Raw genomic sequence first — 23,657 nt, forward strand, 5'->3', positions numbered from 1 at the left:
TAAAGTGTAGCCTAAAGGCCAAAATGGGCAAACTTCAATGTATTCAATGCTTAAGTAGTCTAAAACCAGATTTGCCCAACCCCTACAAATATATTAATTTATTATTATCCCTGCATTATCATTGTATAAAAGCCAATTAGATATTAATTTAGAATCCTCTAAATGTAATTAGATCTACTATTGAAAATTGTTGATCTGAATTGATCTGCACGTATTTTCATTTTCAGTTTCCGGTAAACTCTTTGTTTCCTTTCATGTGTCCAACCAATTATTATCTGATTATTCACCATGGCAACCAGTGAAATTTATTTCTGAGTTAGTTTGGCTTGTTTTTAGAATTCACAACAAAATGCCTCCAGCTCTCCAATCACCACTGTAAATATAAGAGTGGTTATAGAGGGTGAGCGTGTATGTGTGTGTTTGTGCGAGAGAGAAACGAAACACACACAGTAACGTGTGTAAATGAGTTCCGAGAGCAGATCTGTTATCCAACGATTAGTTTCATATTAAAAACGGTCAAATGCTTCTCAAAGATGCTCTCTGGTGGTCAAACTAGCTCTAACGAGCGTTAATGGCAACAATGTCTGACACATAAATAATGTGCCATAGAATTCTGCGGCAGCCCGCAAGTTGTGCTGCAATATGATGCAACTTTTTAAGGAAGAATCACTGGAGGAGTTGGCAAGACAGCACTAAACAGACCTGGGACTCGAGCTGGTAGGAGTTGACAAGACAGCACTAAACAAACCTGGGACTCTAGCTAGTAGGAGTTGACAAGACAGCACTAAACAGACCTGGGACTCTAGCTAGTAGGAGTTGACAAGACAGCACTAAACAGACCTGGGACTCTAGCTGGTAGGAGTTGACAAGACAGCACTAAACAGACCTGGGACTCTAGCTGGTAGGACTTGGCAAGACAGCACTAAACAGACCTGGGACTCTAGCTAGGGTTGGGTTAAGTTTAGGTAAGAAGAATTGTTTAGGGGTTGGAGGTTAGAAAACAAAATTCATGCCAGCAACCTTGTGTTATGTCTTCCATTCAACACCAATTTATCACCAAGCAAGTGTATTTAACACGCACTGTAAGCTCTGACCATTGAGCTTTAATTGAACCAATCACATTCATTATGTGTGTCACGACTTCCGCCGAAGTTGGCTCCCCTGCCTGTTCGGGCGGTGCTCGGCGGTCGTCGTCACCGTCCAACTTGTCGCTACCGATCCCTTTTTCGTTTGTCTGTTGGTTTTGTCTTATTAGTTTCACCTGTGTGTATTTTAGTTTAATTAGCTTCCCTATATATAGTAGGTTGTCCCGCCATTGTTTTGTGCGGGATTGTTTTTGTTACTCTGTTGGAGTGTGGGTTTCATGTGTGTATTCTCCGGACTGTTTTGCCCTGTGTTTGGCGTGACCGTTTGTTTGCCGGAGAATAAATTCACGATATACTGAACCCTGCTCTCTGCGCCTGATTCCAACCCAACACTCCTAGTATCCCCTGACAACCTCCTTGAGACAGAGCTGCCCTCAGGGCAAGATTGAATACGGAAAACTGTCCTTAACCAATCTGGATTGTTGTTTGAGGTTTAGGCTAAATCTCTACCACCTGTTCACATTCTTTTAACCAACACTTTGTCCATCTGCTGGTGAATAAGAGAAAACGCATTTAGCGTTTAAATAAACCGATAACCAAACCACAAACAACATGGAAGCTATCAAAAAACTTGTAAGATGAAGATCAAGGCACTTAAAATGCCTTTATTGTGGTCGTACGTTTAATGAAACAACATACAAAAAAAGAAACAAGAATACAACGGAACATATTATCTACAATATTGTATGTATACTGCATAACTTTGCTCTTCAATAAAACACATTTGTTCATTGAACAATATATTTTAAAATGTTATAGATTGGGTTGCCAAATGGTGGTGTCATACATGACCGATGACATCACAATGGTCTTAAAGACAATTTGAACAATGGGTTAATGAGGAAATGTATCAGTCTTCATTGGTTATCGACATGGCTTGTTTCTGCTGGTGCAAAAAGGTATGAAATCAGGTCATTTAATCAATTAACAACTACTATCATTCTGGAGTAGTATTTTTCTCTTAAACCTAGTGGGAAGAGTAAAAGTAAAATGACATTCTGATTGACGAATACGTCAAAAGTGTACATGAAATGTACATGAAGTTCGGCTATTGCAAATGTCACTCAATGTAACCTGTCTATACTGTGTTATTTTAGGTTTAGGATAGATACCTATGATTCTCCATTTAGGCCATCCTCTTCCTACTCTTATGACCCCCCCCTTTCCATTGGCTGGGGATCTGGGGGGAAGTATTTAGCACTATCACATTTTCTTGTCAACAGAAAAAACGTCAGAAAGCAAATTCAGTTGATGTGGAGCAGAAGACAAGAAAGAAGAAGGAGAGGGGCACTTCATCCCCCTCTCCAATTCCATCTGACCGTTCTGAACGGAATGGCTCCGCTACCTCTGACCCCTCACCCTCTGACCAACTCTCCTCCCTCCATCCATCTCCCTCTCCTGTTAAATGTGCCTCTCAGCCTTGCTCTCCTGCTAAACAACCCTCTGTACCCCGGTTACCTGCCAAAAACCCTTCCCCAGTGAAATCCTGTCCAGTGGTGTCCCACCCTTGTTCTCCCTCTCCTACCAACCCTCTGGACCGTCATGGAGACACCAGCCAGGAGGGCACAACAGTCAGGTAATCCAAACATAAAGTACAGTGCCATCCTAGAGTCTCATTGGAGAGTTGGGTTTAGTGCTACCAGACCAGGGCCAGTGTTAATCAACAGTATGAGTGCTAATCTAGGATCAGGTCCTCTCTGTCCATAATAATCTGATTCATTGATCTATGATCTAAAATGCAAAACTGGTCCTAGATCAGACTCCTATTCGGAGACACTTGATAAACACAGTCCCAGAAAGTTATTTTCCTGAAACTGTAGTTTGAGCCTCTTCTGTCTACATCTAGTGGATAAAGAGAGTACTAACCTATTGGCCTGGTCTACTTGGTACACTGCATTTATATGGACAGCAGTACATGCATAACTACTCAGCTGTGTTTATAGTAGGGTACAGTATTTAATAGAGAGACTGTGTAGAGTGATAATATCTGTGTTGGAGGTGTTAGACCTGTTTCTCTCCTTCCTCCAGACCTCTGTCTCTTCAGGAACACTCTAGTCCAATGCCCCAGAGACCAGTCTCAGCCACCAGAAGCATGACTCTTCCCAGGGCCAGCTCAGCCACCAGAAGCATGACTCTTCCCAGTGCCAGCTCAGCCACCAGAAGCATGACTCTTCCCAGGGCCAGCTCAGCCACCAGAAGCATGACTCTTCCCAGGGCCAGCTCAGCCACCAGAAGCATGACTCTTCCCAGGGCCAGCTCCACCAGAAGCATGACTCTTCCCAGGGCCAGCTCAGCCACCAGAAGCATGACAGGGCCAGCTCAGCCACCAGAAGCATGACTCTTCCCAGGGCCAGCTCAGCCACCAGAAGCATGACTCTTCCCAGGGCCAGCTCAGCCACCAGAAGCATGACTCTTCCCAGGGCCAGCTCAGCCACCAGAAGCATGACTCTTCCCAGGGCCAGCTCAGCCACCAGAAGCATGACTCTTCCCAGGGCCAGCTCAGCCACCAGAGGGCCAGAAGAGACCCAGGGGGCCAGAGGAGAACGGGTGGCACTGGTCAACATGGAACTTCTTGGGTAAACCACAACACACTGCAAATGCATTGAATATAAGTTCTTTATTGTTTAGAGATCAGTGTCTGATATACTATGGGGATAGGGCTTACTATCGAGCATGTCCGTTTTAATAGATATTTATAAACCCATGAATTATGTCAATCTTGGTCTAAAGGACATCCACTTCTTTGTGTTAAATATAATGTATCCCGTATCCCTTGCCATTATCATCACTTTATAGAGATATGAAGGTTATGATTCATCTCTATGTGTGTACTGATGACTGCTTCTTCTTCACAGGTTGCCTAACATTGGCAACACTTGCTTCCTTAACGCCACCCTACAGTGCCTCCTGGTCCTGCCATCATTCTCAAAGGAAATCCTGCACCAGGAACAACTCTGGAGTTCCTCCCCCTTCTCCAACCTGCTCAGGTAAGGGAAGGCTCAAAAGCAGACACTCACCCCACACACCCATTAATTGTGGTCATAAATTAAAGAAGGGACACTCTTTTCACGCCACTTCTACAGAAAGGGATTGTCGTAGCAGGTTAAGATAGCACTTTCACTAATTCTAACCCTTTTCCTAACCTTAACCACTTCATATTTTGCTGTTTCTTGTATTTATGGTTTATTTTCCAGTTTCTTTTTGTTTTTGGAATCTTCATAACCCAGAGGAACAACAATCACACACTGATTATGATGTAGGCATTTTGTAGGCCAATTTGGAAAGTGTAGAATGACTACATGACCTATAATGCTCATTGACTGAACATTCCACCTTACGAGGGAAATTTGGTAGTTTTTTAAAATGCTCTGGAATTGAGAGCAGTATCCAAACCAAATATCTTAGGAGAATAAACAATACTTTTTTGTTGTTTGGCTCCATTGTCCGTCCTCAAAGGTGAAATTGCATCAAATCGAATGAAACATTTCTAATGATGGGGTGCCACTAGATAAAACATATTTGTATTTACTCATCTGCCTCTTCAGGCGTAATCCAGCAGGTTGACTCCATCCAGTCAGCTGCTAACTTACTCTCTGTCTCCCCTACAGGTGTCTGTCTGATGTGCACCGTTCTGGTCGACCTGACAGTGTGGCAAACCAGGCCTCAAAAGCAGACCTCATGTGGAAGGTCAAGTACTCCTTGTCAGGATACGATTTGAAGTATCTGGGGGACACGCAACAGGTAACTGAGGCACTACTCTCTTGTGTACGAGTGCTCTTCTTGCAAGGGTTCATTTTCTCTTTTTAATTTGCTTTTATCTTGGTGTGTTTCTTTCTCTTCCTCATCATAGGACGCACACGAGTTACTTGTCGATATGCTGTGCCAGCTGAAGGAGGAGGGCATGATTCTGAAGACACTCGGGATGAACTATACCTGCCCTGTTTCCCAGCTGGAGTTCCAACTTGTGTCGGTGCGCACATGTACCAGGTAAGAGCTCCCATTGGTTGTAATGTATATATATATATATTACAAAACACATGGCATAACAGAAACATTGTAGAGACCTGAAACAGACTTGGTGCATTTTTCTTCTCTTTGTCCTGCTTCTGAAGCTGTGGGCGCGAGTCGTCTACCAGAGAGGACTACAACCACCTCTCATTGGACTTCAGCCCTGAGCGCACCTTGCTGAGCAGCCTGGCACTCACTTTCAAAGTCAGCACTTAGGGCTCAGCCCTGCATGTAGAGACTAACACCCAGGGCAAGCTGCCCACTGCCTCAGAATACGCTATCTTATTATTGTAGTGGTATCATTCAATATGTAATGCTTTTGTTTCTAACTAGAGTGAAAAGGTTGAATTCACATGTGAGGGCTGTAAAGGCCTCCACGCCTCAAAGGTGGAGCAGTTCCACACACTGCCTCTGTGAGTTGTCCCTTTATAACCTCTCATAGTACTAGCAGTGTTTAATGTCCTGAGCCTTTAGGAGTAGTTACCTTCCTGAGCAGGTTGTAGGACTTAGAGGTGAGCACCGCCAAACAAATTTCACTCATCTGTTATTTTGTTGACTGGTTTCATTGTCTGTCTGTTCATCTCTCTTCCTCTCTGTTTCTGGGCAGTGTGCTGGTTCTGCATCTGAAGAGGTTTGGAGGACCTGGGGGGTTGGAGAAGCTGGAGGCTCCTCTTTTGTTTCCTTCGGAGCTGAGGCTCTCCACCCTCTGTGGGGACATGGTGCCACACCTGCACAGTGCCAGCCCACAGGCCCTCACCAACCAGGCCCCCAGCATCCAGGGGTCCATCCCCCAGACCCTCGCCAGCCAAGTCTCCAGACCATCTGGAGAGGCCAAAGACAGCGCCCTCTGCTGTTCAGGTAGGTCATGGCACCATAACACTATTCTTGCTCCAACACCACACAAACCACCCACTCCCAAAATGGTTCTGACAGAGAATCTTTTTAAAATGTTTCCAGATATCTTTAGTGATGTATTCAGACAAGTGACCACGTTTTCACAGCTCTTGATATGTATATTTGATCCCTCAGATTCAAATAAGCAGGAACCAGGGAAAGTGTTGCTGACAGCCTCAGTGGTGAGAAGAGAGATAGAGAGAGAGAGTGAACGCAGTGAAAAATAAGTTATGACAGAACACTGAGATAGTTATGAGGAGTACACGATGTAGTAGACCTCCTGTAGTAGACTAGTACTGTAGTAGACTGTAGACAGTGTGGTGGACTGTAGAGGAAATGAGAATCCTATGATCACATGTGTTTTCTTACAAAAGCAGAAGCCAGTGCAGTCAGTGAATGGTTACTACCAGCTGACTGGCGTCGTCTCTCATTTGGGAGGCTCCGCAAACTCCGGTAAGTAAATACCATCAAACACACACATGCAGATGCACAATATATATGACATCAGCTGAATTCCAAATCACTCCCTTCTCCTTGGATCTCAATTTGCATGTTCACGTGTGTCTCTGCCGTATACACAAGCATCCCAAAGCTGAGGGAGTGAAAAGTATTGAGGGTGAAGGCCAGGGATCATCAACTAGAATCAGCCTCGGGTCCATTTTTTTTCTTAGCCAGATGGGAAGAGGTGTGGAACAAAATATCTAAAATTTGTAGACTGCAAATATACCGTAGGAAGGCCAAACAGATATAATATTTGACTAATTTCAAACCTTGCTTACATTTGTGTACAACCACATATATATCTCTTTATTGTGCGTGGGAATACTTTGAAACAGATTTCCAAAATGAAAATCACTTGGAGCTGATTTGCTGGTGTTTTTACAGTCTTTTAACAATTACGTTTTATTTGGTTAGAAAACATAGGGGGCCAAATAAAATCATCCTTGGGCCAAATTTGTCCCGCGGGCCGCCATTTGTGGAACCCTGTTTTAGGGGATAATTAGACACTTCAACAGCCATTTCGGCCAAGCGAGCAAGGCTGCAGGCTTCAGTTAAGTGTCATCCCAACAAGCACTGCAATATGTTTAGACTTTGCTCAATTTAATTCAAAAGAATGGAGAGGCATGCCTAATTATATGCGACATGTATTTGTTTATCTCTGATTTCAAAACTTGACACATGTAACAGATAAAATACCTCCCAAATGAACTGTTTAACTGTTACAAAACACTCTATTACCCACAATAGCCTGACCCTTGACCTCTAGTCTGTCTTCCTTGTTCCACAGGGCACTACATTAGTGACATATTGCATGCCAGTGGAAACTGGTTCTGCTGTAACGACAGCCAGGTGTCAATGTCCAATGAAGCCACTGTGCTGAGGACCAGAGCCCGGAGTGCCTACATGCTCTTCTATATGTTCAGGTACTGCTTACTCTCACCATCTATATTCTTGTGTTGCTATTTATGTGTACGGTTCTTTTCACCTTACAGGGCAAGAGAGCGGGAGGCCCCAGCACACAGGGCCTAACAGGGCCACCAGCATCAGCCCCAGCCTAAACAGGGGCAGCACCTGGACCAGCACTCAGACCTGTCTCATCAGGGGTAGTACCAGGCCCAGCCTCAAACCCCCAGCCCAGCCTCAACAGGGGTAGTACCAGGCCCAGTCTCAAAACCCCCAGCCCAGCCTCAACCCTCACACACCTGCCTCGAAAGGGGTAGCATTTGGCCCAACATCAACAACCCCGAGCCCAGCCATAACAGGGGCAGCACTGGGCCCAACATCAACACACCCAGCCCAGCCTCAACATGGGAAGAACCAGGCCCAGTCTCAACATGGGCAGAACAAGACCCAGCCCCAACACCCTCAGACCTGCCTCAACAGGTGCAGCATTCAGCCCTACTTCAATCATGCTGCTCTTCAACACTAGCATGAACATTCTTTCAGTAGCTTATGTCATCAATACCTGCCCTTGTCTTGACTACTTCACCTAATGTATAAAGTATACACACTAAATGTAGTACACATGTAGATGTGGTGGATAGAGAGTGTGATTATTTAGAGGGTATGACATCCCTTCTATTTGGTTTGGTTTGAAATCCTCCTGTTGTGAAATACACTGTGGTGTCTAACCTCTTATTCAGCATGGTCACACCGGATGACCTGCAATATTAATAAAGACAAGCAAATGTAAGAAAATCCCATTTAAGATGATTCTGTTGACCGTTGTAACTCTTTAACTCAGGAAGATTTATGGTCTGGGATTCAGGCCGGTCCTAACAGGAAACGTGACAAAGGGAAGCAGCTGTAATGGAGCCTTCTAACACCCAATCAGGTCTGGAGGAGGAATGTCACATAAAGATTCAGAGGTGCTATGAGTATCTTTTGAAGTTACTCTCCAGTTGTATTTGAATAAATACAGACATGAAAATGCTGGGCTACGGATGTGACCTTGGTTCTGTGAGTAGAGTAACGGGTCACCAAACGACCTATGGGAACTCCTTCCCTTTCACATGATGTGATTGAGATGCTTAATATCAACGATGTTTACAATGACGCCACACCCTTACTGTACCATTGTGACCTGTCACTGTTAAAGGCTGTGTGACGTGACACTCTGTCTTTTCTTATCTCACGTACGCTCCCTTACGTATTTATTTGGACAGTGAAGCTACAACTTTTAATTTGGCTCTATACGCCACCGTTTTGGATTGGAGATCAAATGTTTCATATGGGGTGACTGTACAGAATGTCACCTTTAATTTATTGAATGGTAAATAATGTTGAGTGAGAAAGTTACAGAGGATCATACCCCCAAGACATGCTAACCTCTCACCATTACCAATAATAGGGAAGGTTAGCATTTTATATCATACCCCCAAGACATGCTAACCTCTCACCATTACCAATAATAGGGGAGGTTAGCATTTTATATCATACCCCCAAGACATGCTAACCTCTCACCATTACCAATAATAGGGGAGTTTAGCATTTTATATCATACCCCCAAGACATACTAACCTCTCACCATTACCAATAATAGGGGAGTTTAGCATTTTATATCATACCCCCAAGTCATGCTAACCTCTCACCATTACCAATAATAGGGGAGTTTAGCATTTTATATCATACCCCCAAGTCATGCTAACCTCTCACCATTACCAATAATAGGGGAGGTTAGCATTTTATATCATACCCCCAAGACATGCTAACCTCTCACCATTACCAATAATAGGGAAGGTTAGCATTTTATATCATACCCCCAAGACATGCTAACCTCTCACCATTACCAATAATAGGGAAGGTTAGCATTTTATATCATACCCCCAAGACATACTAACCTCTCACCATTACCAATAATAGGGGAGTTTAGCATTTTATATCATACCCCCAAGACATGCTAACCTCTCACCATTACCAATAATAGGCGAGTTTAGCATTTTATATCATACCCCCAAGACATGCTAACCTCTCACCATTACCAATAATAGGGAAGGTTAGCATTTTATATCATACCCCCAAGACATGCTAACCTCTCACCATTACCAATAATAGGGAAGGTTAGCATTTTATATCATACCCCAAGACATGCTAACCTCTCACCATTACCAATAATAGGGGAGGTTAGCATTTTATATCATACCCCCAAGACATGCTAACCTCTCACCATTACCAATAATAGGGGAGGTTAGCATTTTATATCATACCCCCAAGACATGCTAACCTCTCACCATTACCAATAGTAGGGGAGGTTAGCATTTTATATCATACACCCAAGACATGCTAACCTCTCACCATTACCAATAATAGGGGAGTTTAGCATTTTATATCATAACCCCAGACATGCCCTCGGGGCGGCAGGGAAGCCTAGTGGTTAGAGCGTTGGACTAGTAACCGAAAGGTTGCAAGTTCAAACCCCCAAGCTGACAAGGTACAAATCTGTCGTTCTGCCCCTGAACAGGCAGTTAACTCACTGTTCCTAGACCGATTGAAAATAAGAATTTGTTCTTATTAACTGACTTTCCTGGTAAAATAAAAAAAATGCTAACCTATTACCATTACCAATAATAGGGAAGGTTAGCATTTTATATCATACCCCCAAGACATGCTAACCTCTCACCATTACCAATAATAGGGGAGGTTAGCATTTTATATCATACCCCCAAGACATGCTAACCTCTCACCATTACCAATAATAGGGGTTAGCATTTTATATCATACCCCCAAGACATGCTAACCTCTCACCATTAGTGCTATTATCTTTAATCATAGTATTCTATTCTTATTTACAATTAAAATGTCTCCAAAGTTACACAATACATTATTTACCATTAATTACTATTACATTTCCATTTTAGTCATTTAGCAGACATACAATTAGAGCATTCATCTTAACATACAGTGCCTCCAGAAATAATTCACACCCCTCGACTTTTCCACATTTTGTTGTATTACAGACTGAATTTAAAATGCAGTAAATATAATATATATAAAAATATAATATATTTTTCTCTCACTCAACTACACAAAATACCCCATATTTTTAGAAATGTTTGTATTGAAAATGAAATATAATATAGTTTTTACATAAGTATTCACACCCCTAAGTCAATACTTTGTAGGAGCACATTTGGCAGCGATTACAGCTGTGAGTATTTCCTGGTAAATCTCTGGGAGCTTTCCACACCTGGATTGTGCAACGTGACCATTATTCTTTGGTCGGATTTGCAGTTCCACCACAAATGGTTAAGGTTAGGATTGGGGGAGAAAGACCTGATCCTAGATCTGTACCTAGGGAAACTTCCCCCGGAGTGTGTTGTCTGTGAAGAGTTACTCAGAATGAAAAGGCAGAAGTTCTGAAAATATTTTCAGTTTGACAGATTTAAGAGAATAAAAAAAGAATTTCAAATATTAACTGTTTATAATGATTAAATGAATCAGGTAATTATTACCTCAGCAACATGGGGCACCATGGAAAAGTTTGGTTTTATTGAGTTGCTTTTTCCCAGATTAACTCAAAGAATATCTGAATATTGATTTTACAACCGTTGCTAATTAATTAATTTCCTCGACAATCTCATCCTGAACGTTGCATAATCCGGGAATCTGCACAAACCCCAGTCCCCCAAAATAATCCGTGCCACACCAATTTAGTTGAATATTTATTTACTAACAAGCTAAAATGATAATATAAGATACACATACACAAACACACAGTCTATTGATTAGAATGTAGTTTAAAGAAACATGTCTCTAGCTGGCCAACACAATATGACACATGTTATACAAAATGGGGATTTAGAAAAGAGTGAGAAAGTGAGAGAGCACAAGTGAAAAGCACACCTGGGTACATTTGTAAACTATGCTGAGTTTAGCCCTAACTTTGCCTCGAACTGCCGCTCTCATGGGTCAGAATATAATGATGTAATTACGTGTCAAAGGTCTCCGATTTGGCATCTCCTTGTGGACCGAGTTCCTCCTTCTCTGATGGCAGCACTTCTTTGGTTACCGGGTGTAACTCTCTGATTGTCCACACGATGTCAGGGTCCTTTCTCATAGTGGCCTGTTTCCTCGCCTTGTTCTAAACGGGGGTCTTCTGAGTATGGTCAGCCGTGTAGCGTAGGAATGAAAGCAGTGTTGACACACGATTCCTTGGAGTGTGGTAACCGGGTGGTCTTGCTTGAATTCAAGACACAGCTACTCATCCGTAGCATAGATTTGTTAAAAGGTTCCTTTGTCTTCTTCAACCTCGTGTTGCGTTGTGGGGTTACAACAAATAGAACATTGGCTGCAGCACATGGTCACGTAGTCTGTTATGTTAATGCTTAACTCACATGTTTTATACCCTCAGGTCAGAAAGAGGTGTTTCCGTCTTTTTGGCAAGTTCTCTGGGCGTAACTAGTTACGAGGCAAAGTCTGGATTTTACACATATCCTATTTAGACAACTATGTCACATTTAATCTTTTCAGAAACATTCTATTTGATCTGGACATTTTCCACACAACGTACAGTGTGCAAACTTCAGGTACATATTGTGGAAACTCTTCAAGTTGCAATGTTTTCGTTATAACGTCATCATTTCACTTTTAATAACATAACAAAAACGATATTGATTTTCATATTCCATCTATCGTCATTACCACCATTTTGTCTGACAAAACATATTGTCCCAAAGTCCCTTTATTGCATGTTACTGTTCTGAGGTAGGTTCTCCATAGGCCCAACATACATTCCATTCCTCCGCAGTAAGAGGACAAAGGGATTTTCTCTGCTGCCTTAAGATTTACAAAGGGCGTGAGGTTTCATAAAATCCCCCACCTCCATACCTCTCCATCTCTCCCCCTCTGGCGGGTGTGAGAGATGTCTCTGTAGGAGTGTGGTCCACGGTACCTGACCCGAACAGGACAGTTATGACACATCTTTAACAATATCTGGGTCTTTCTTTCTATGTAGGTCTATTATACATTAAGTCTCTGCTTCTAGAATTAATGTGGTGGACTTCCAACATGGCCACCAGGAGGCGTCGTACGTCAACTGCAAGACCTCTATACGTTAAGTCTCTGCTTCTGGTGACATGTCTGTCTCTGAGTCATCTGTGTGTCTCTGTCTGTGTGACTGTTGAAGGTGTTAACTCTAGCGAAGTATCAAAATGATGAAATGGTAGTTGTGGCTATGCTAATACAAAACATAGAACAAGTTTACTTACTTGTATGCATACTGTAGTGTCACATCTATTGTCTGGACATTATAATGATTGTAGTTATCATTATCATTATCATGTTTGTAGTCCTGGACCTCCTGAACATGTTGATGTATATTTGGGAGTAAACAGTGTTTGTGTGTGTGTGTGAGATTGTTACAGTGGTTATTGTTAAACCATTTTCTGCAGCACAATATAAATCATTCCATGTCTCTACATGGTCAGCTTGTACAGAGTATATCTCAACACAGTCCTCCTGCCCAGGGAACCTGACTTGCTATTTGTGATGATGGACAGGACACTATCATACCAGGAAGATGTAGATCATAGAGTGGAAGTGGAGAACAAAGACTAGCTGTTAACATATATTAAATATCATATGTAACAGCCCCAAGATAATTCAGGGAGTTTCCAGAACTCCTCTTTCCTTTCACCTTTCTGCTGATTTGGACCCTCTGTTTACTCCCAAATATACATCAACATGTTCAGGAGGTCCAGGACTACAAACATGGGTCATTATAATGTCCAGACAATAGATGGGACACTACAAACTGCTCCTAGTGGATATTGAGTGTGGGTAGTTTTAACCAGTGAGGATGAGATGGCAACAGTAACCCCCATGTCTCTCCTCTGCATTTACAGTTTAGTAATTTAGCAGACACTCTTATCCAGAGTGACTTACAGGAGCAATTAGAGTTAAGTGCCTTGCTCAAGGGCACATCAACAGATTTCTCAAATAGTCGTCTCAGGAATTTGAACCAACCACCTTTTGGTTCCTGGCCCAACGATCTTAACCGCTAGGCTACCTTCCGCCCTTTGTCTTAATGAACCTGATTGGTTGAGGAGTTTTTGAGTGACAGCTAGTTGAACCACTGAAAATATCCACTACACTTCCATCTTTTGGGACCCATATAGGAGAACAATAGTCAAATATGAGCATTTGATATTGCGCTTATATGTAAATTGACAACAAAGACTGACTGTTAAATATTATTAAGTAACATTCTTTGATATCTCTACTACACTCATTGATTGGTGATACAGTCAACTCCTATACAGTGTATGTAATGGTGTTGAGAACTTTATCACCAGGCCTAAATTGGAGCATGTAAATATCTGTAGAATATATTTTAATTAGAAATTATGTGTATGGAAAAGTCAAATGTACTGACTTCATGTTGAACCTGATGAGGTATAAAACACAGGAAGTTACAAACAGGAAATAAGTAGGCCTTGTATTAATATAATACTGCAAATAAACACAACAATAGATAAGTTTGCATGCATGTGTGCACGCAGTGTGTGGGTTTGAGACAGAGAGAGAATGTCTGTGAGAGAGAGACAGAGAGAGAGAGACACACAGAGAGAGCAAGAGAATGAAGGAGGAAGTTTTGTGCACTTTGTGCTGCTGTATGTTGTCATGGTGATGTTAAACAACTTTCTCACAAACCCAGTAGATTTTTCTGTCACATGACAAGTCATTCCATGCCTCCAGAGGACGCTGATCTTTACGTATCTCAACACAGTCCTCCTCACCATAGTCTCGTCTGCCAGCACCATTATCAGGCTGTGGTTTATGCCAGTACCTACAGGGTTAACAACAGTCAGATATCATGGTTAATACCAGTACCTACAGGGTTAACAACAGTCAGATATCATGGTTAATACCAGTACCTACAGGGTTAATAACAGTCAGATATCATGGTTAATACCAGTACCTACAGGGTTAACAACAGTCAGATATCATGGTTAATACCAGTACCTACAGGGTTAACAACAGTCAGATATCACTGTGGTCAGTGTTAATTTTTTTAATTTTACCTTCATTTTACTAGGCAAGTCAGTTCAGAACAAATTCTTATTTTCAATGACAGCCTAGGAACAGTGAGTTAACTGCCTGTTCGGGGGCAGAACGACAGATTTGTACCTTGTCAGCTCAGGGATTCGAACTTGCAACCTTTCGGTTACTAGTCCAACGCTCTAACCACTAGGCTACCCTGCCGTTATTAGAGCAGTAGTGTATTACCTTGGGTTGGTCAGTGTTATTAGAGCAGTAATATATTATCTTGGGTTGGTCAGTGTTATTATAGCAGTAATATATTACCTTGGGTTGGTCAGTATTATTATAGTAGTAATATATTACCTTGGGTTGGTCAGTGTTATTATAGCAGTAGTATATTACCTTGGGTTGGTCAGTGTTATTAGAGCAGTAATATATTATCTTGGGTTGGTCAGTGTTATTATAGCAGTAATATATTACCTTGGGTTGGTCAGTATTATTATAGTAGTAATATATTACCTTGGGTTGGTCAGTGTTATTATAACAGTAGTATATTACCTTGGGTTGGTCAGTGTTATTATAGCAGTAGTGTATTACCTTGGGTTGGTCAGTGTTATTATAGCAGTAGTGTATTACCTTGGGTTGGTCAGTGTTATTATAGTAGTAATATATTACCTTGGGGTGGTCAGTGTTATTATAGCAGTAGTATATTACCTTGGGTTGGTCAGTGTTATTAGAGCAGTAGTATATTACCTTGGGTTGGTCAGTGTTATTATAACAGTAGTATATTACCTTGGGTTGGTCAGTGTTATTATAACAGTAGTATATTACCTTGGGTTGGTCAGTGTTATTAGAGCAGTAGCATATTACCTTGGGTTGGTCAGTGTTATTATAACAGTAGTATATTACCTTGGGTTGGTCAGTGTTATTAGAGCAGTAGTGTATTACCTTGGGTTGGTCAGTGTTATTATAGCAGTAGTGTATTACCTTGGGTTGGTCAGTGTTATTATAGCAGTAATATATTACCTTGGGTTGGTCAGTGTTATTATAGTAGTTGTATATTACCTTGGGTTGGTCAGTGTTATTAGAGCAGTAGTATATTACCGTGGGTTGGTCAGTGTTATTATAGCAGTAGTATATTACCTTGGGGTGGTCAGTGTTATTACAGCAGTAGTGTATTACCTTGGGGTGGTCAGTGGGGAGCTGTCCACCCATCTCCAGGTCCCCTCAGTAACAGAGTCAGTCAGACCAATCCAGACTCCCTTGTTGAGGTTGAAGAGAAACTCCTGTTGTTGAGAAAGATACATATATTTGATCATATCTACCCACTGACCACCCATATCCTCTCTCTCTCTCTCTCTCTCTCTCTCTCTCTCTCTCTCTCTCTCTCTCTCTCTCTCACACACACCTGTTCCTTGTCACTGTTTATGATCACCAGGTCTGCTCCTCTCTCCAGACAGTCCTTTCTGCTCTCATTCCAGGTTTTAGTCTCAGTAGACAGGAAGTACCAACTGGATTCAAACTTCTGCCAGCCTTCAGGACAGGTTTGTTTTTCAAGATGAAAACATGAATTTCCTTCAACTTATCACGATGTACACTTAATGAAAAAATACAGACACATGATAATAATAATAATTTATTACTGTAGGTTTACTCACTGAGATTGGTAAGCCTCCCGCTAAGAAAAACTCTGTCAGAATGTAGCTGGTCTCTCTCTTTAGTCAGGGTGTTGTAACTGGTCTGAAGCTGGTCTCTCTCTTTAGTCAGGGTGTTGTAACTGGTCTGAAGCTGGTTTCTCTCTTTAGTCAGGGTGTTGTAACTGGTCTGAAGCTGGTCTCTCTCTTTAGTCAGGGTGTTGTAACTGGTCTGTAGCTGGTCTCTCTCTTTAGTCAGGGTGTTGTAACTGGTCTGTAGCTGGTCTCTCTCTTTAGTCAGGCTGTTGTAACTGGTCTGAAGCTGGTCTCTCTCTTTAGTCAGGGTGTTGTAACTGGTCTGAAGCTGGTCTATCTGTGCTGAGTTGTGATGATCAGTGACTCCATCTGTAAAAGGGAAAAGTTCATCAAACATGTAAAACACCATTAATGAGTAAGTATAATTTAGTAGGCTAAGTAAAAACACAGTAAACTTACAGTAGACAGACAGGCCTATGATCCCAGCCAGTAGGAGAACACACAGCAGCCCCAGACACACTGCAGCAACTCCAGAGGGTCTTTTCCACCACTGAACATGTGCTGAATCACAAATTATTAAAGTAAGTGTGTGCGTGTGCGTTTGCATATGGAATCTTACCTGAAGCAACAACTCCATCTCTTGTACTGGACTTGAAGGCTCTTACGTTGGCATATAATTTTCCATCAATGTCTGTGTTCTTCATTGCATCAGGCTCATCGTCATTAAATCCATCTGGGATTTATAGACCCCCTCTGACATAATTAAACACTTGTGGTGAAACACAGTAACTTCTACTTCTAACCTCAACTCTGTGTCTTGTCCCTGCACTGTCCTGCGTATGTGTAACTAATGGTAGTGTCACTATTTTTTTAACTGTCAACCACAGTGAAGGGGAAATCCACACAACATTGGCCACCATGTGACTTGTTCCAGCTTTAGTTTCTAATCAGTGAAAAACACACATTATGTGTGAATTGACAGGGACCCAATATTGGATCTGCTCAAATAAATGGGGATCCTGTTAATTGGCATATAAACTACAAATATCCTGAGTTTACAGCACAACCAGCCTTCAAATGGAGACCATGGAGACTATGGCTTTCACACTGTGAACGGTGGTGTAGGGGGAAGTTGTCCCTAGACGCTGATCTTAGGTCGGTTTTGCATTTCCACCACAAATGGTTAAGGTTAGGTTTGGGGGAAGGAAAGCTGATCCTAGATCTGTGTGATCCTGATCCTAGATCTGCCAAGGAGTGTGAATGGCAACAATGATCATATCAGGGTCTTTGTCCTATCTATGTTGACTGTGAAGATTTAATCAGAATGAAAAATAGAAGTTCTGACAATATCTCCATAGATTCAGTTTGACAGACTTAATAGAATAGAAAGAAGAATGAAAACACTTCACATGTTTTATGACAAGAAGTTCATATCTCCACCCTGTCTTTCAGTACAACATAACATATACATACTGGTTACATCTAATGGCACAACTCTCTCTGCACTGATTCCACTGTTCCACATGACATCTACCAACATGAACTATTATACAACTCTACAGCTCTGCTCTATTCCACAGGAGGAGAGAACATCACACAGACCATTAGATACAGGGACAGTCAAAGGTGGCCCTCTGGTGTATGTAGTACTAACTACAGGTACAGCTGAAGTGTTGGTGACAGAGACCTGGGTGGATGAAGTACTAACTACAGGTACAGCTGTAGTGTTGGTGACAGAGACCTGGGTGGATGTAGTACTAACAACAGGTACAGCTGTAGTGTTGGTGACAGAGACCTGGGTGGATGTCGTACTAACTACAGGTACAGCTGTAGTGTTGGTGACAGAAACCTGGGTGGATGTAGTATTAACTACAGGTACAGCTGTAGTGTTGGTGACAGAGACCTGGGTGGATGTCGTACTAACTACAGGTACAGCTGTAGTGTTGGTGACAGAGACCTGGGTGGATGTAGTATTAACTACAGGTACAGCTGTAGTGTTGGTGACAGAGACCTGGGTGGATGTCTACTAACTACAGGTACAACTACTAACTACAGGTACAACTGTAGTGTTGGTGACAGAGACCTGGGTGGATGTAGTACTAACTACAGGTACAGCTGTAGTGTTGGTGACAGAGACCTGGGTGGATGTAGTACTAACAACAGGTACAGCTGAAGTGTTGGTGACAGAGACCTGGGTGGATGTAGTAATAACTACAGGTACAGCTGTAGTGTTGGTGACAGAGACCTGGGTGGATGTAGTACTAACTACAGGTACAGCTGTAGTGTTGGTGACAGAGACCTGGGTGGATGTAGTACTAACTACAGGTACAGCTGTAGTGTTGGTGACAGAGACCTGGGTGGATGTAGTACTAACTACAGGTACAGCTGTAGTGTTGGTGACAGAGACCTGGGTGATGTAGTACTAACTACAGGTACAGCTGTCGTGTTGGTGACAGAGACCTGGGTGGATGTAGTACTAACTACAGGTACAGATGTAGTGTTGGTGACAGAGACCTGGGGGGATGTAGTACTAACTACAGGTACAGCTGTAGTGTTGGTGACAGAGACCTGGGTGGATGTAGTACTAACTACAGGTACAGCTGTAGTGTTGGTGACAGAGACCTGGGTGATGTAGTACTAACTACAGGTACAGCTGTAGTGTTGGTGACAGAGACCTGGGTGGATGTAGTACTAACTACAGGTACAGCTGTAGTGTTGGTGACAGAGACCTGGATGGATGTAGTCCTAACTACAATAGGATCCTGTGGTAATAATGATGGACTTCGACTTAAGATGCTTTTGGGAAACCGGCCCTGGGATGTAGAGCTCACAACCACTCCCACGTTGTCTGCACTGTCCACTACCACCGGCTCTGCCTTCTTTGAACCGCAGGTGGCACTGTAGACCACCCGGGTCACATTCTTGGCCCTGGGGCCCACCTCTGTAGAAGTGTTGAGGGCCCCGTTGCCCTGGCATAGGGTGACTAAAACGATGCGCGTCGCTTTGACATCTTCGGTTAGGTTGGCAGAGAGCTGCAAGTTTGAGGAGCTCCATGCTAATGGTATGTCGGAGGAGACCACTGAGGTACAATAACAGCTGGAGACTGCATCCAAGATGTCCGCCCGTAGTTATCAAGGTAATCATGTTCGCATAATCAGATTCATGGACGTCTATATCCCAGGTGCATCCGGTTTACACAGCCAACATCACATGTGCAGTAACACTAAGTGCACAGGGAATAGTGTTAGCAGCAACATTGTCATTAAGTCATCCAAAAACATGCCAGACATTGGATGAATATAACATGTTTTTTAAAAATCAGCCTCAACAACAAATATTTCAATAATTCAATGGATGTTTTGTGCACAAATGTGATGACTTCAGTGTCTTATTTGGAATTTTCTCATTTGGATTCTCAATGTGGCCGTGTTTGGAAAATTGTCTTTCTGGGCCGAGCCTCCGTTAAACTGCAGTAAGAAAACTTTCAAAACCATCTCTCTTCCTCTGTAGCTGGCCTCTCTTTAGTCAACTTGTTGTAGCTTGTCTGTAGGTGGTCTCTTTCATTAGTCATGGTGTTATAACTTATCTGTAGCTTGTATCACTCTTCAGTTAAGTTGTTGTAACTGGTCTGTAGCTGGTCTCTCCCCTCAGGCAGGTTGATGTAACTGGTCTATGGCTAATCTCTCACTTCAGTCAGGTTGTTCTAGCTTGTCTGTAGTTGGTCTCTTTCCTCTGTAAAGGTGTTTTTAACTGGCTTGTAGCTGGCCTTTCTGCAGATGTGTCATGGTGCTGATCTCACTGTTCCCCCCAGTGTGTCTGCACTGTTGTAGATATCCACAATCCTCTCCTCCATCTCACTTCTGTCAAACCTTATTGGTCATATCTGGATTGGTATAGATGGACTCACACATTTTAAACAATTTTTTTCTTATTCTAGCTACAGTGCCTTAAAGCAGAGTTTCTCAAACTCGGTCCTGGTGCCCCCCTTGGCGAACGTTTTGGTTGTTGCCCTAGAACTACACAGCTGAATCAAATAACCAACTCATCATCAAGCTTTGATGATTAGAATCAGCTGTGTAGTTCTGGGGTAAAAAAACAAACGTTCACCCAGAGGAGGCCCCCAGTACCGAGAGTCCAAAGCTGGTTATACATTAACATGTCCTGGCTGGTTATACAGTAACATGTCCTGGCTGGCTATACAGTAACATTTCCTGGCTGGTTATACAGTAACATGTCCTGGCTGGTTATACAGTAAAATTTCCTGGCTGGTTATAAAGTAACATGTCCTGGCTGGTTATACAGTAACATGTCCTGGCTGGTTATACAGTAACATGTCCTGGCTGGTTATACAGTATCATGTCCTGTCTGGTTATACAGTAACATGTCCTGCTGGTTATACAGTAACATGTCCTGGCTGGTTATACAGTACCATGTCCTGTCTGGTTGTACAGTAACATGTCCTGGCTGGTTATACAGTACCATGTCCTGTCTGGTTGTACAGTAACATGTCCTGGCTGGTTATACAGTAACATGTCCTGGCTGGTTATACAGTACCATGTCCTGTCTGGTTGTACAGTAACATGTCCTGGCTGGTTATACAGTACCATGTCCTGGCTGGTTATACAGTACCATGTCCTGTCTGGTTGTACAGTAACATGTCCTGGCTGTTTATACAGTAACATGTCCTGGCTGGTTATACAGTATCATGTCCTGTCTGGTTATACAGTAACATGTCCTGGCTGGTTATACAGTAACATGTCCTGGCTGGTTATACAGTACCATGTCCTGGCTGGTTATACAGTAACATGTCCTGGCTGGTTATACAGTAACATATCCTGTCTGGTTGTACAGTAACATATCCTGGCTGGTTATACAGTACCATGTCCTGTCTGGTTATACAGTAACATGTCCTGGCTGGTTATACAGTATCATGTCCTGTCTGGTTATACAGTAACATGTCCTGGCTGGTTATACAGTAACATATCCTGTCTGGTTGTACAGTAACATATCCTGGCTGGTTATAGAGTAACATATCCTGGCTGGTTATACAGTAACATGTCCTGGCTGGTTATACAGTACCATGTCCTGTCTGGTTGTACAGTAACATGTCCTGTGTGGTTATACAGTAACATATCCTGGCTAGGTATACAGTAACATGTCCTGGCTGGTTATACAGTACCATGTCCTGTCTGGTTGTACAGTAACATGTCCTGTGTGGTTATACAGTAACATATCCTGGCTGGTTATACAGTACCATGTCCTGTCTGGTTGTACTGTAACATGTCTTGTGTGGTTATACAGTAACATATCCTGGCTGATTGTACAGTAACATGTCCTGTCTGGTTATACAGTAACATATCCTGGCTGGTTATACAGTACCATGTCCTGTCTGGTTGTACAGTAACATATCCTGGCTGGTTATACAGTAACATATCCTGGCTGGTTATACAGTAACATATCCTGGCTGGTTATACAGTAACATATCCTGGCTGGTTATACAGTAACATATCCTGGCTGGTTATACAGTACCATGTCCTGTCTGGTTGTACAGTAACATATCCTGGCTGGTTATACAGTAACATATCCTGGCTGGTTATACAGTAACATATCCTGGCTGGTTATACAGTAACATATCCTGGCTGGTTATACAGTAACATGTCCTGGCTGGTTATACAGTAACATGTCCTGGCTGGTTATACAGTAACATGTCCTGGCTGGTTATACAGTAACATATCCTGTCTGGTTGTACAGTAACATATCCTGGCTGGTTATACAGTACCATGTCCTGTCTGGTTATACAGTAACATGTCCTGGCTGGTTATACAGTAACATATCCTGGCTGGTTATACAGTAACATATCCTGGCTGGTTATACAGTATCATGTCCTGTCTGGTTATACAGTAACATATCCTGGCTGGTTATACAGTATCATGTCCTGTCTGGTTATACAGTAACATGTCCTGGCTGGTTATACAGTAACATATCCTGGCTGGTTATACAGTAACATATCCTGGCTGGTTATACAGTATCATGTCCTGTCTGGTTATACAGTAACATATCCTGGCTGGTTATACATGTATACAGTAACATGTCCTGTCTGGTTATACAGTAACATGTCCTGGCTGGTTATACAGTAACATATCCTGGCTGGTTATACAGTAACATATCCTGGCTGGTTATACAGTAACATATCCTGGCTGGTTATACAGTAACATATCCTGGCTGGTTATACAGTAACATATCCTGGCTGGTTATACAGTAACATATCCTGGCTGGTTATACAGTAACAGTATACAGTAACATATCCTGGCTGGTTATACAGTAACATATCCTGGCTGGTTATACAGTAACATATCCTGGCTGGTTATACAGTAACATATCCTGGCTGGTTATACAGTAACATATCCTGGCTGGTTATACAGTAACATGTCCTGTCTGGTTGTACAGTAACATATCCTGGCTGGTTATACAGTAACATATCCTGGCTGGTTATACAGTAACATATCCTGGCTGGTTATACAGTAACATATCCTGGCTGGTTATGTAACATGGCTGGTTATACAGTAACATGTCCTGGCTGGTTATACAGTAACATGTCCTGGCTGGTTATACAGTAACATGTCCTGGCTGGTTATACAGTAACATGTCCTGGCTGGTTATACAGTAACATATCCTGTCTGGTTGTACAGTAACATATCCTGGCTGGTTATACAGTACCATGTCCTGTCTGGTTATACAGTAACATGTCCTGGCTGGTTATACAGTATCATGTCCTGTCTGGTTATACAGTAACATGTCCTGGCTGGTTATACAGTAACATATCCTGGCTGGTTATACAGTAACATATCCTGGCTGGTTATACAGTAACATATCCTGGCTGGTTATACAGTAACATATCCTGGCTGGTTATACAGTAACATATCCTGTCTGGTTGTACAGTAACATATCCTGGCTGGTTATACAGTAACATATCCTGGCTGGTTATACAGTAACATATCCTGGCTGGTTATACAGTACCATGTCCTGTCTGGTTGTACAGTAACATGTCCTGTGTGGTTATACAGTAACATATCCTGGCTAGGTATACAGTAACATGTCCTGGCTGGTTATACAGTACCATGTCCTGTCTGGTTGTACAGTAACATGTCCTGTGTGGTTATACAGTAACATATCCTGGCTGGTTATACAGTACCATGTCCTGTCTGGTTGTACAGTAACATGTCTCGTGTGGTTATACAGTAACATATCCTGGCTGGTTGTACAGTAACATGTCCTGTCTGGTTATACAGTAACATATCCTGGCTGGTTATACAGGACCATGTCCTGTCTGGTTGTACAGTAACATATCCTGGCTGGTTATACAGTAACATATCCTGGCTGGTTATACAGTAACATGTCCTGGCTAGTTATACAGTAACATGTCCTGGCTGGTTATACAGTAACATATCCTGGCTAGTTA

The sequence above is a fragment of the Oncorhynchus masou genome, unplaced genomic scaffold (assembly GCF_036934945.1).
Source record: "Oncorhynchus masou masou isolate Uvic2021 unplaced genomic scaffold, UVic_Omas_1.1 unplaced_scaffold_518, whole genome shotgun sequence".
Classification (NCBI taxonomy): Eukaryota; Metazoa; Chordata; class Actinopteri; order Salmoniformes; family Salmonidae; genus Oncorhynchus; species Oncorhynchus masou.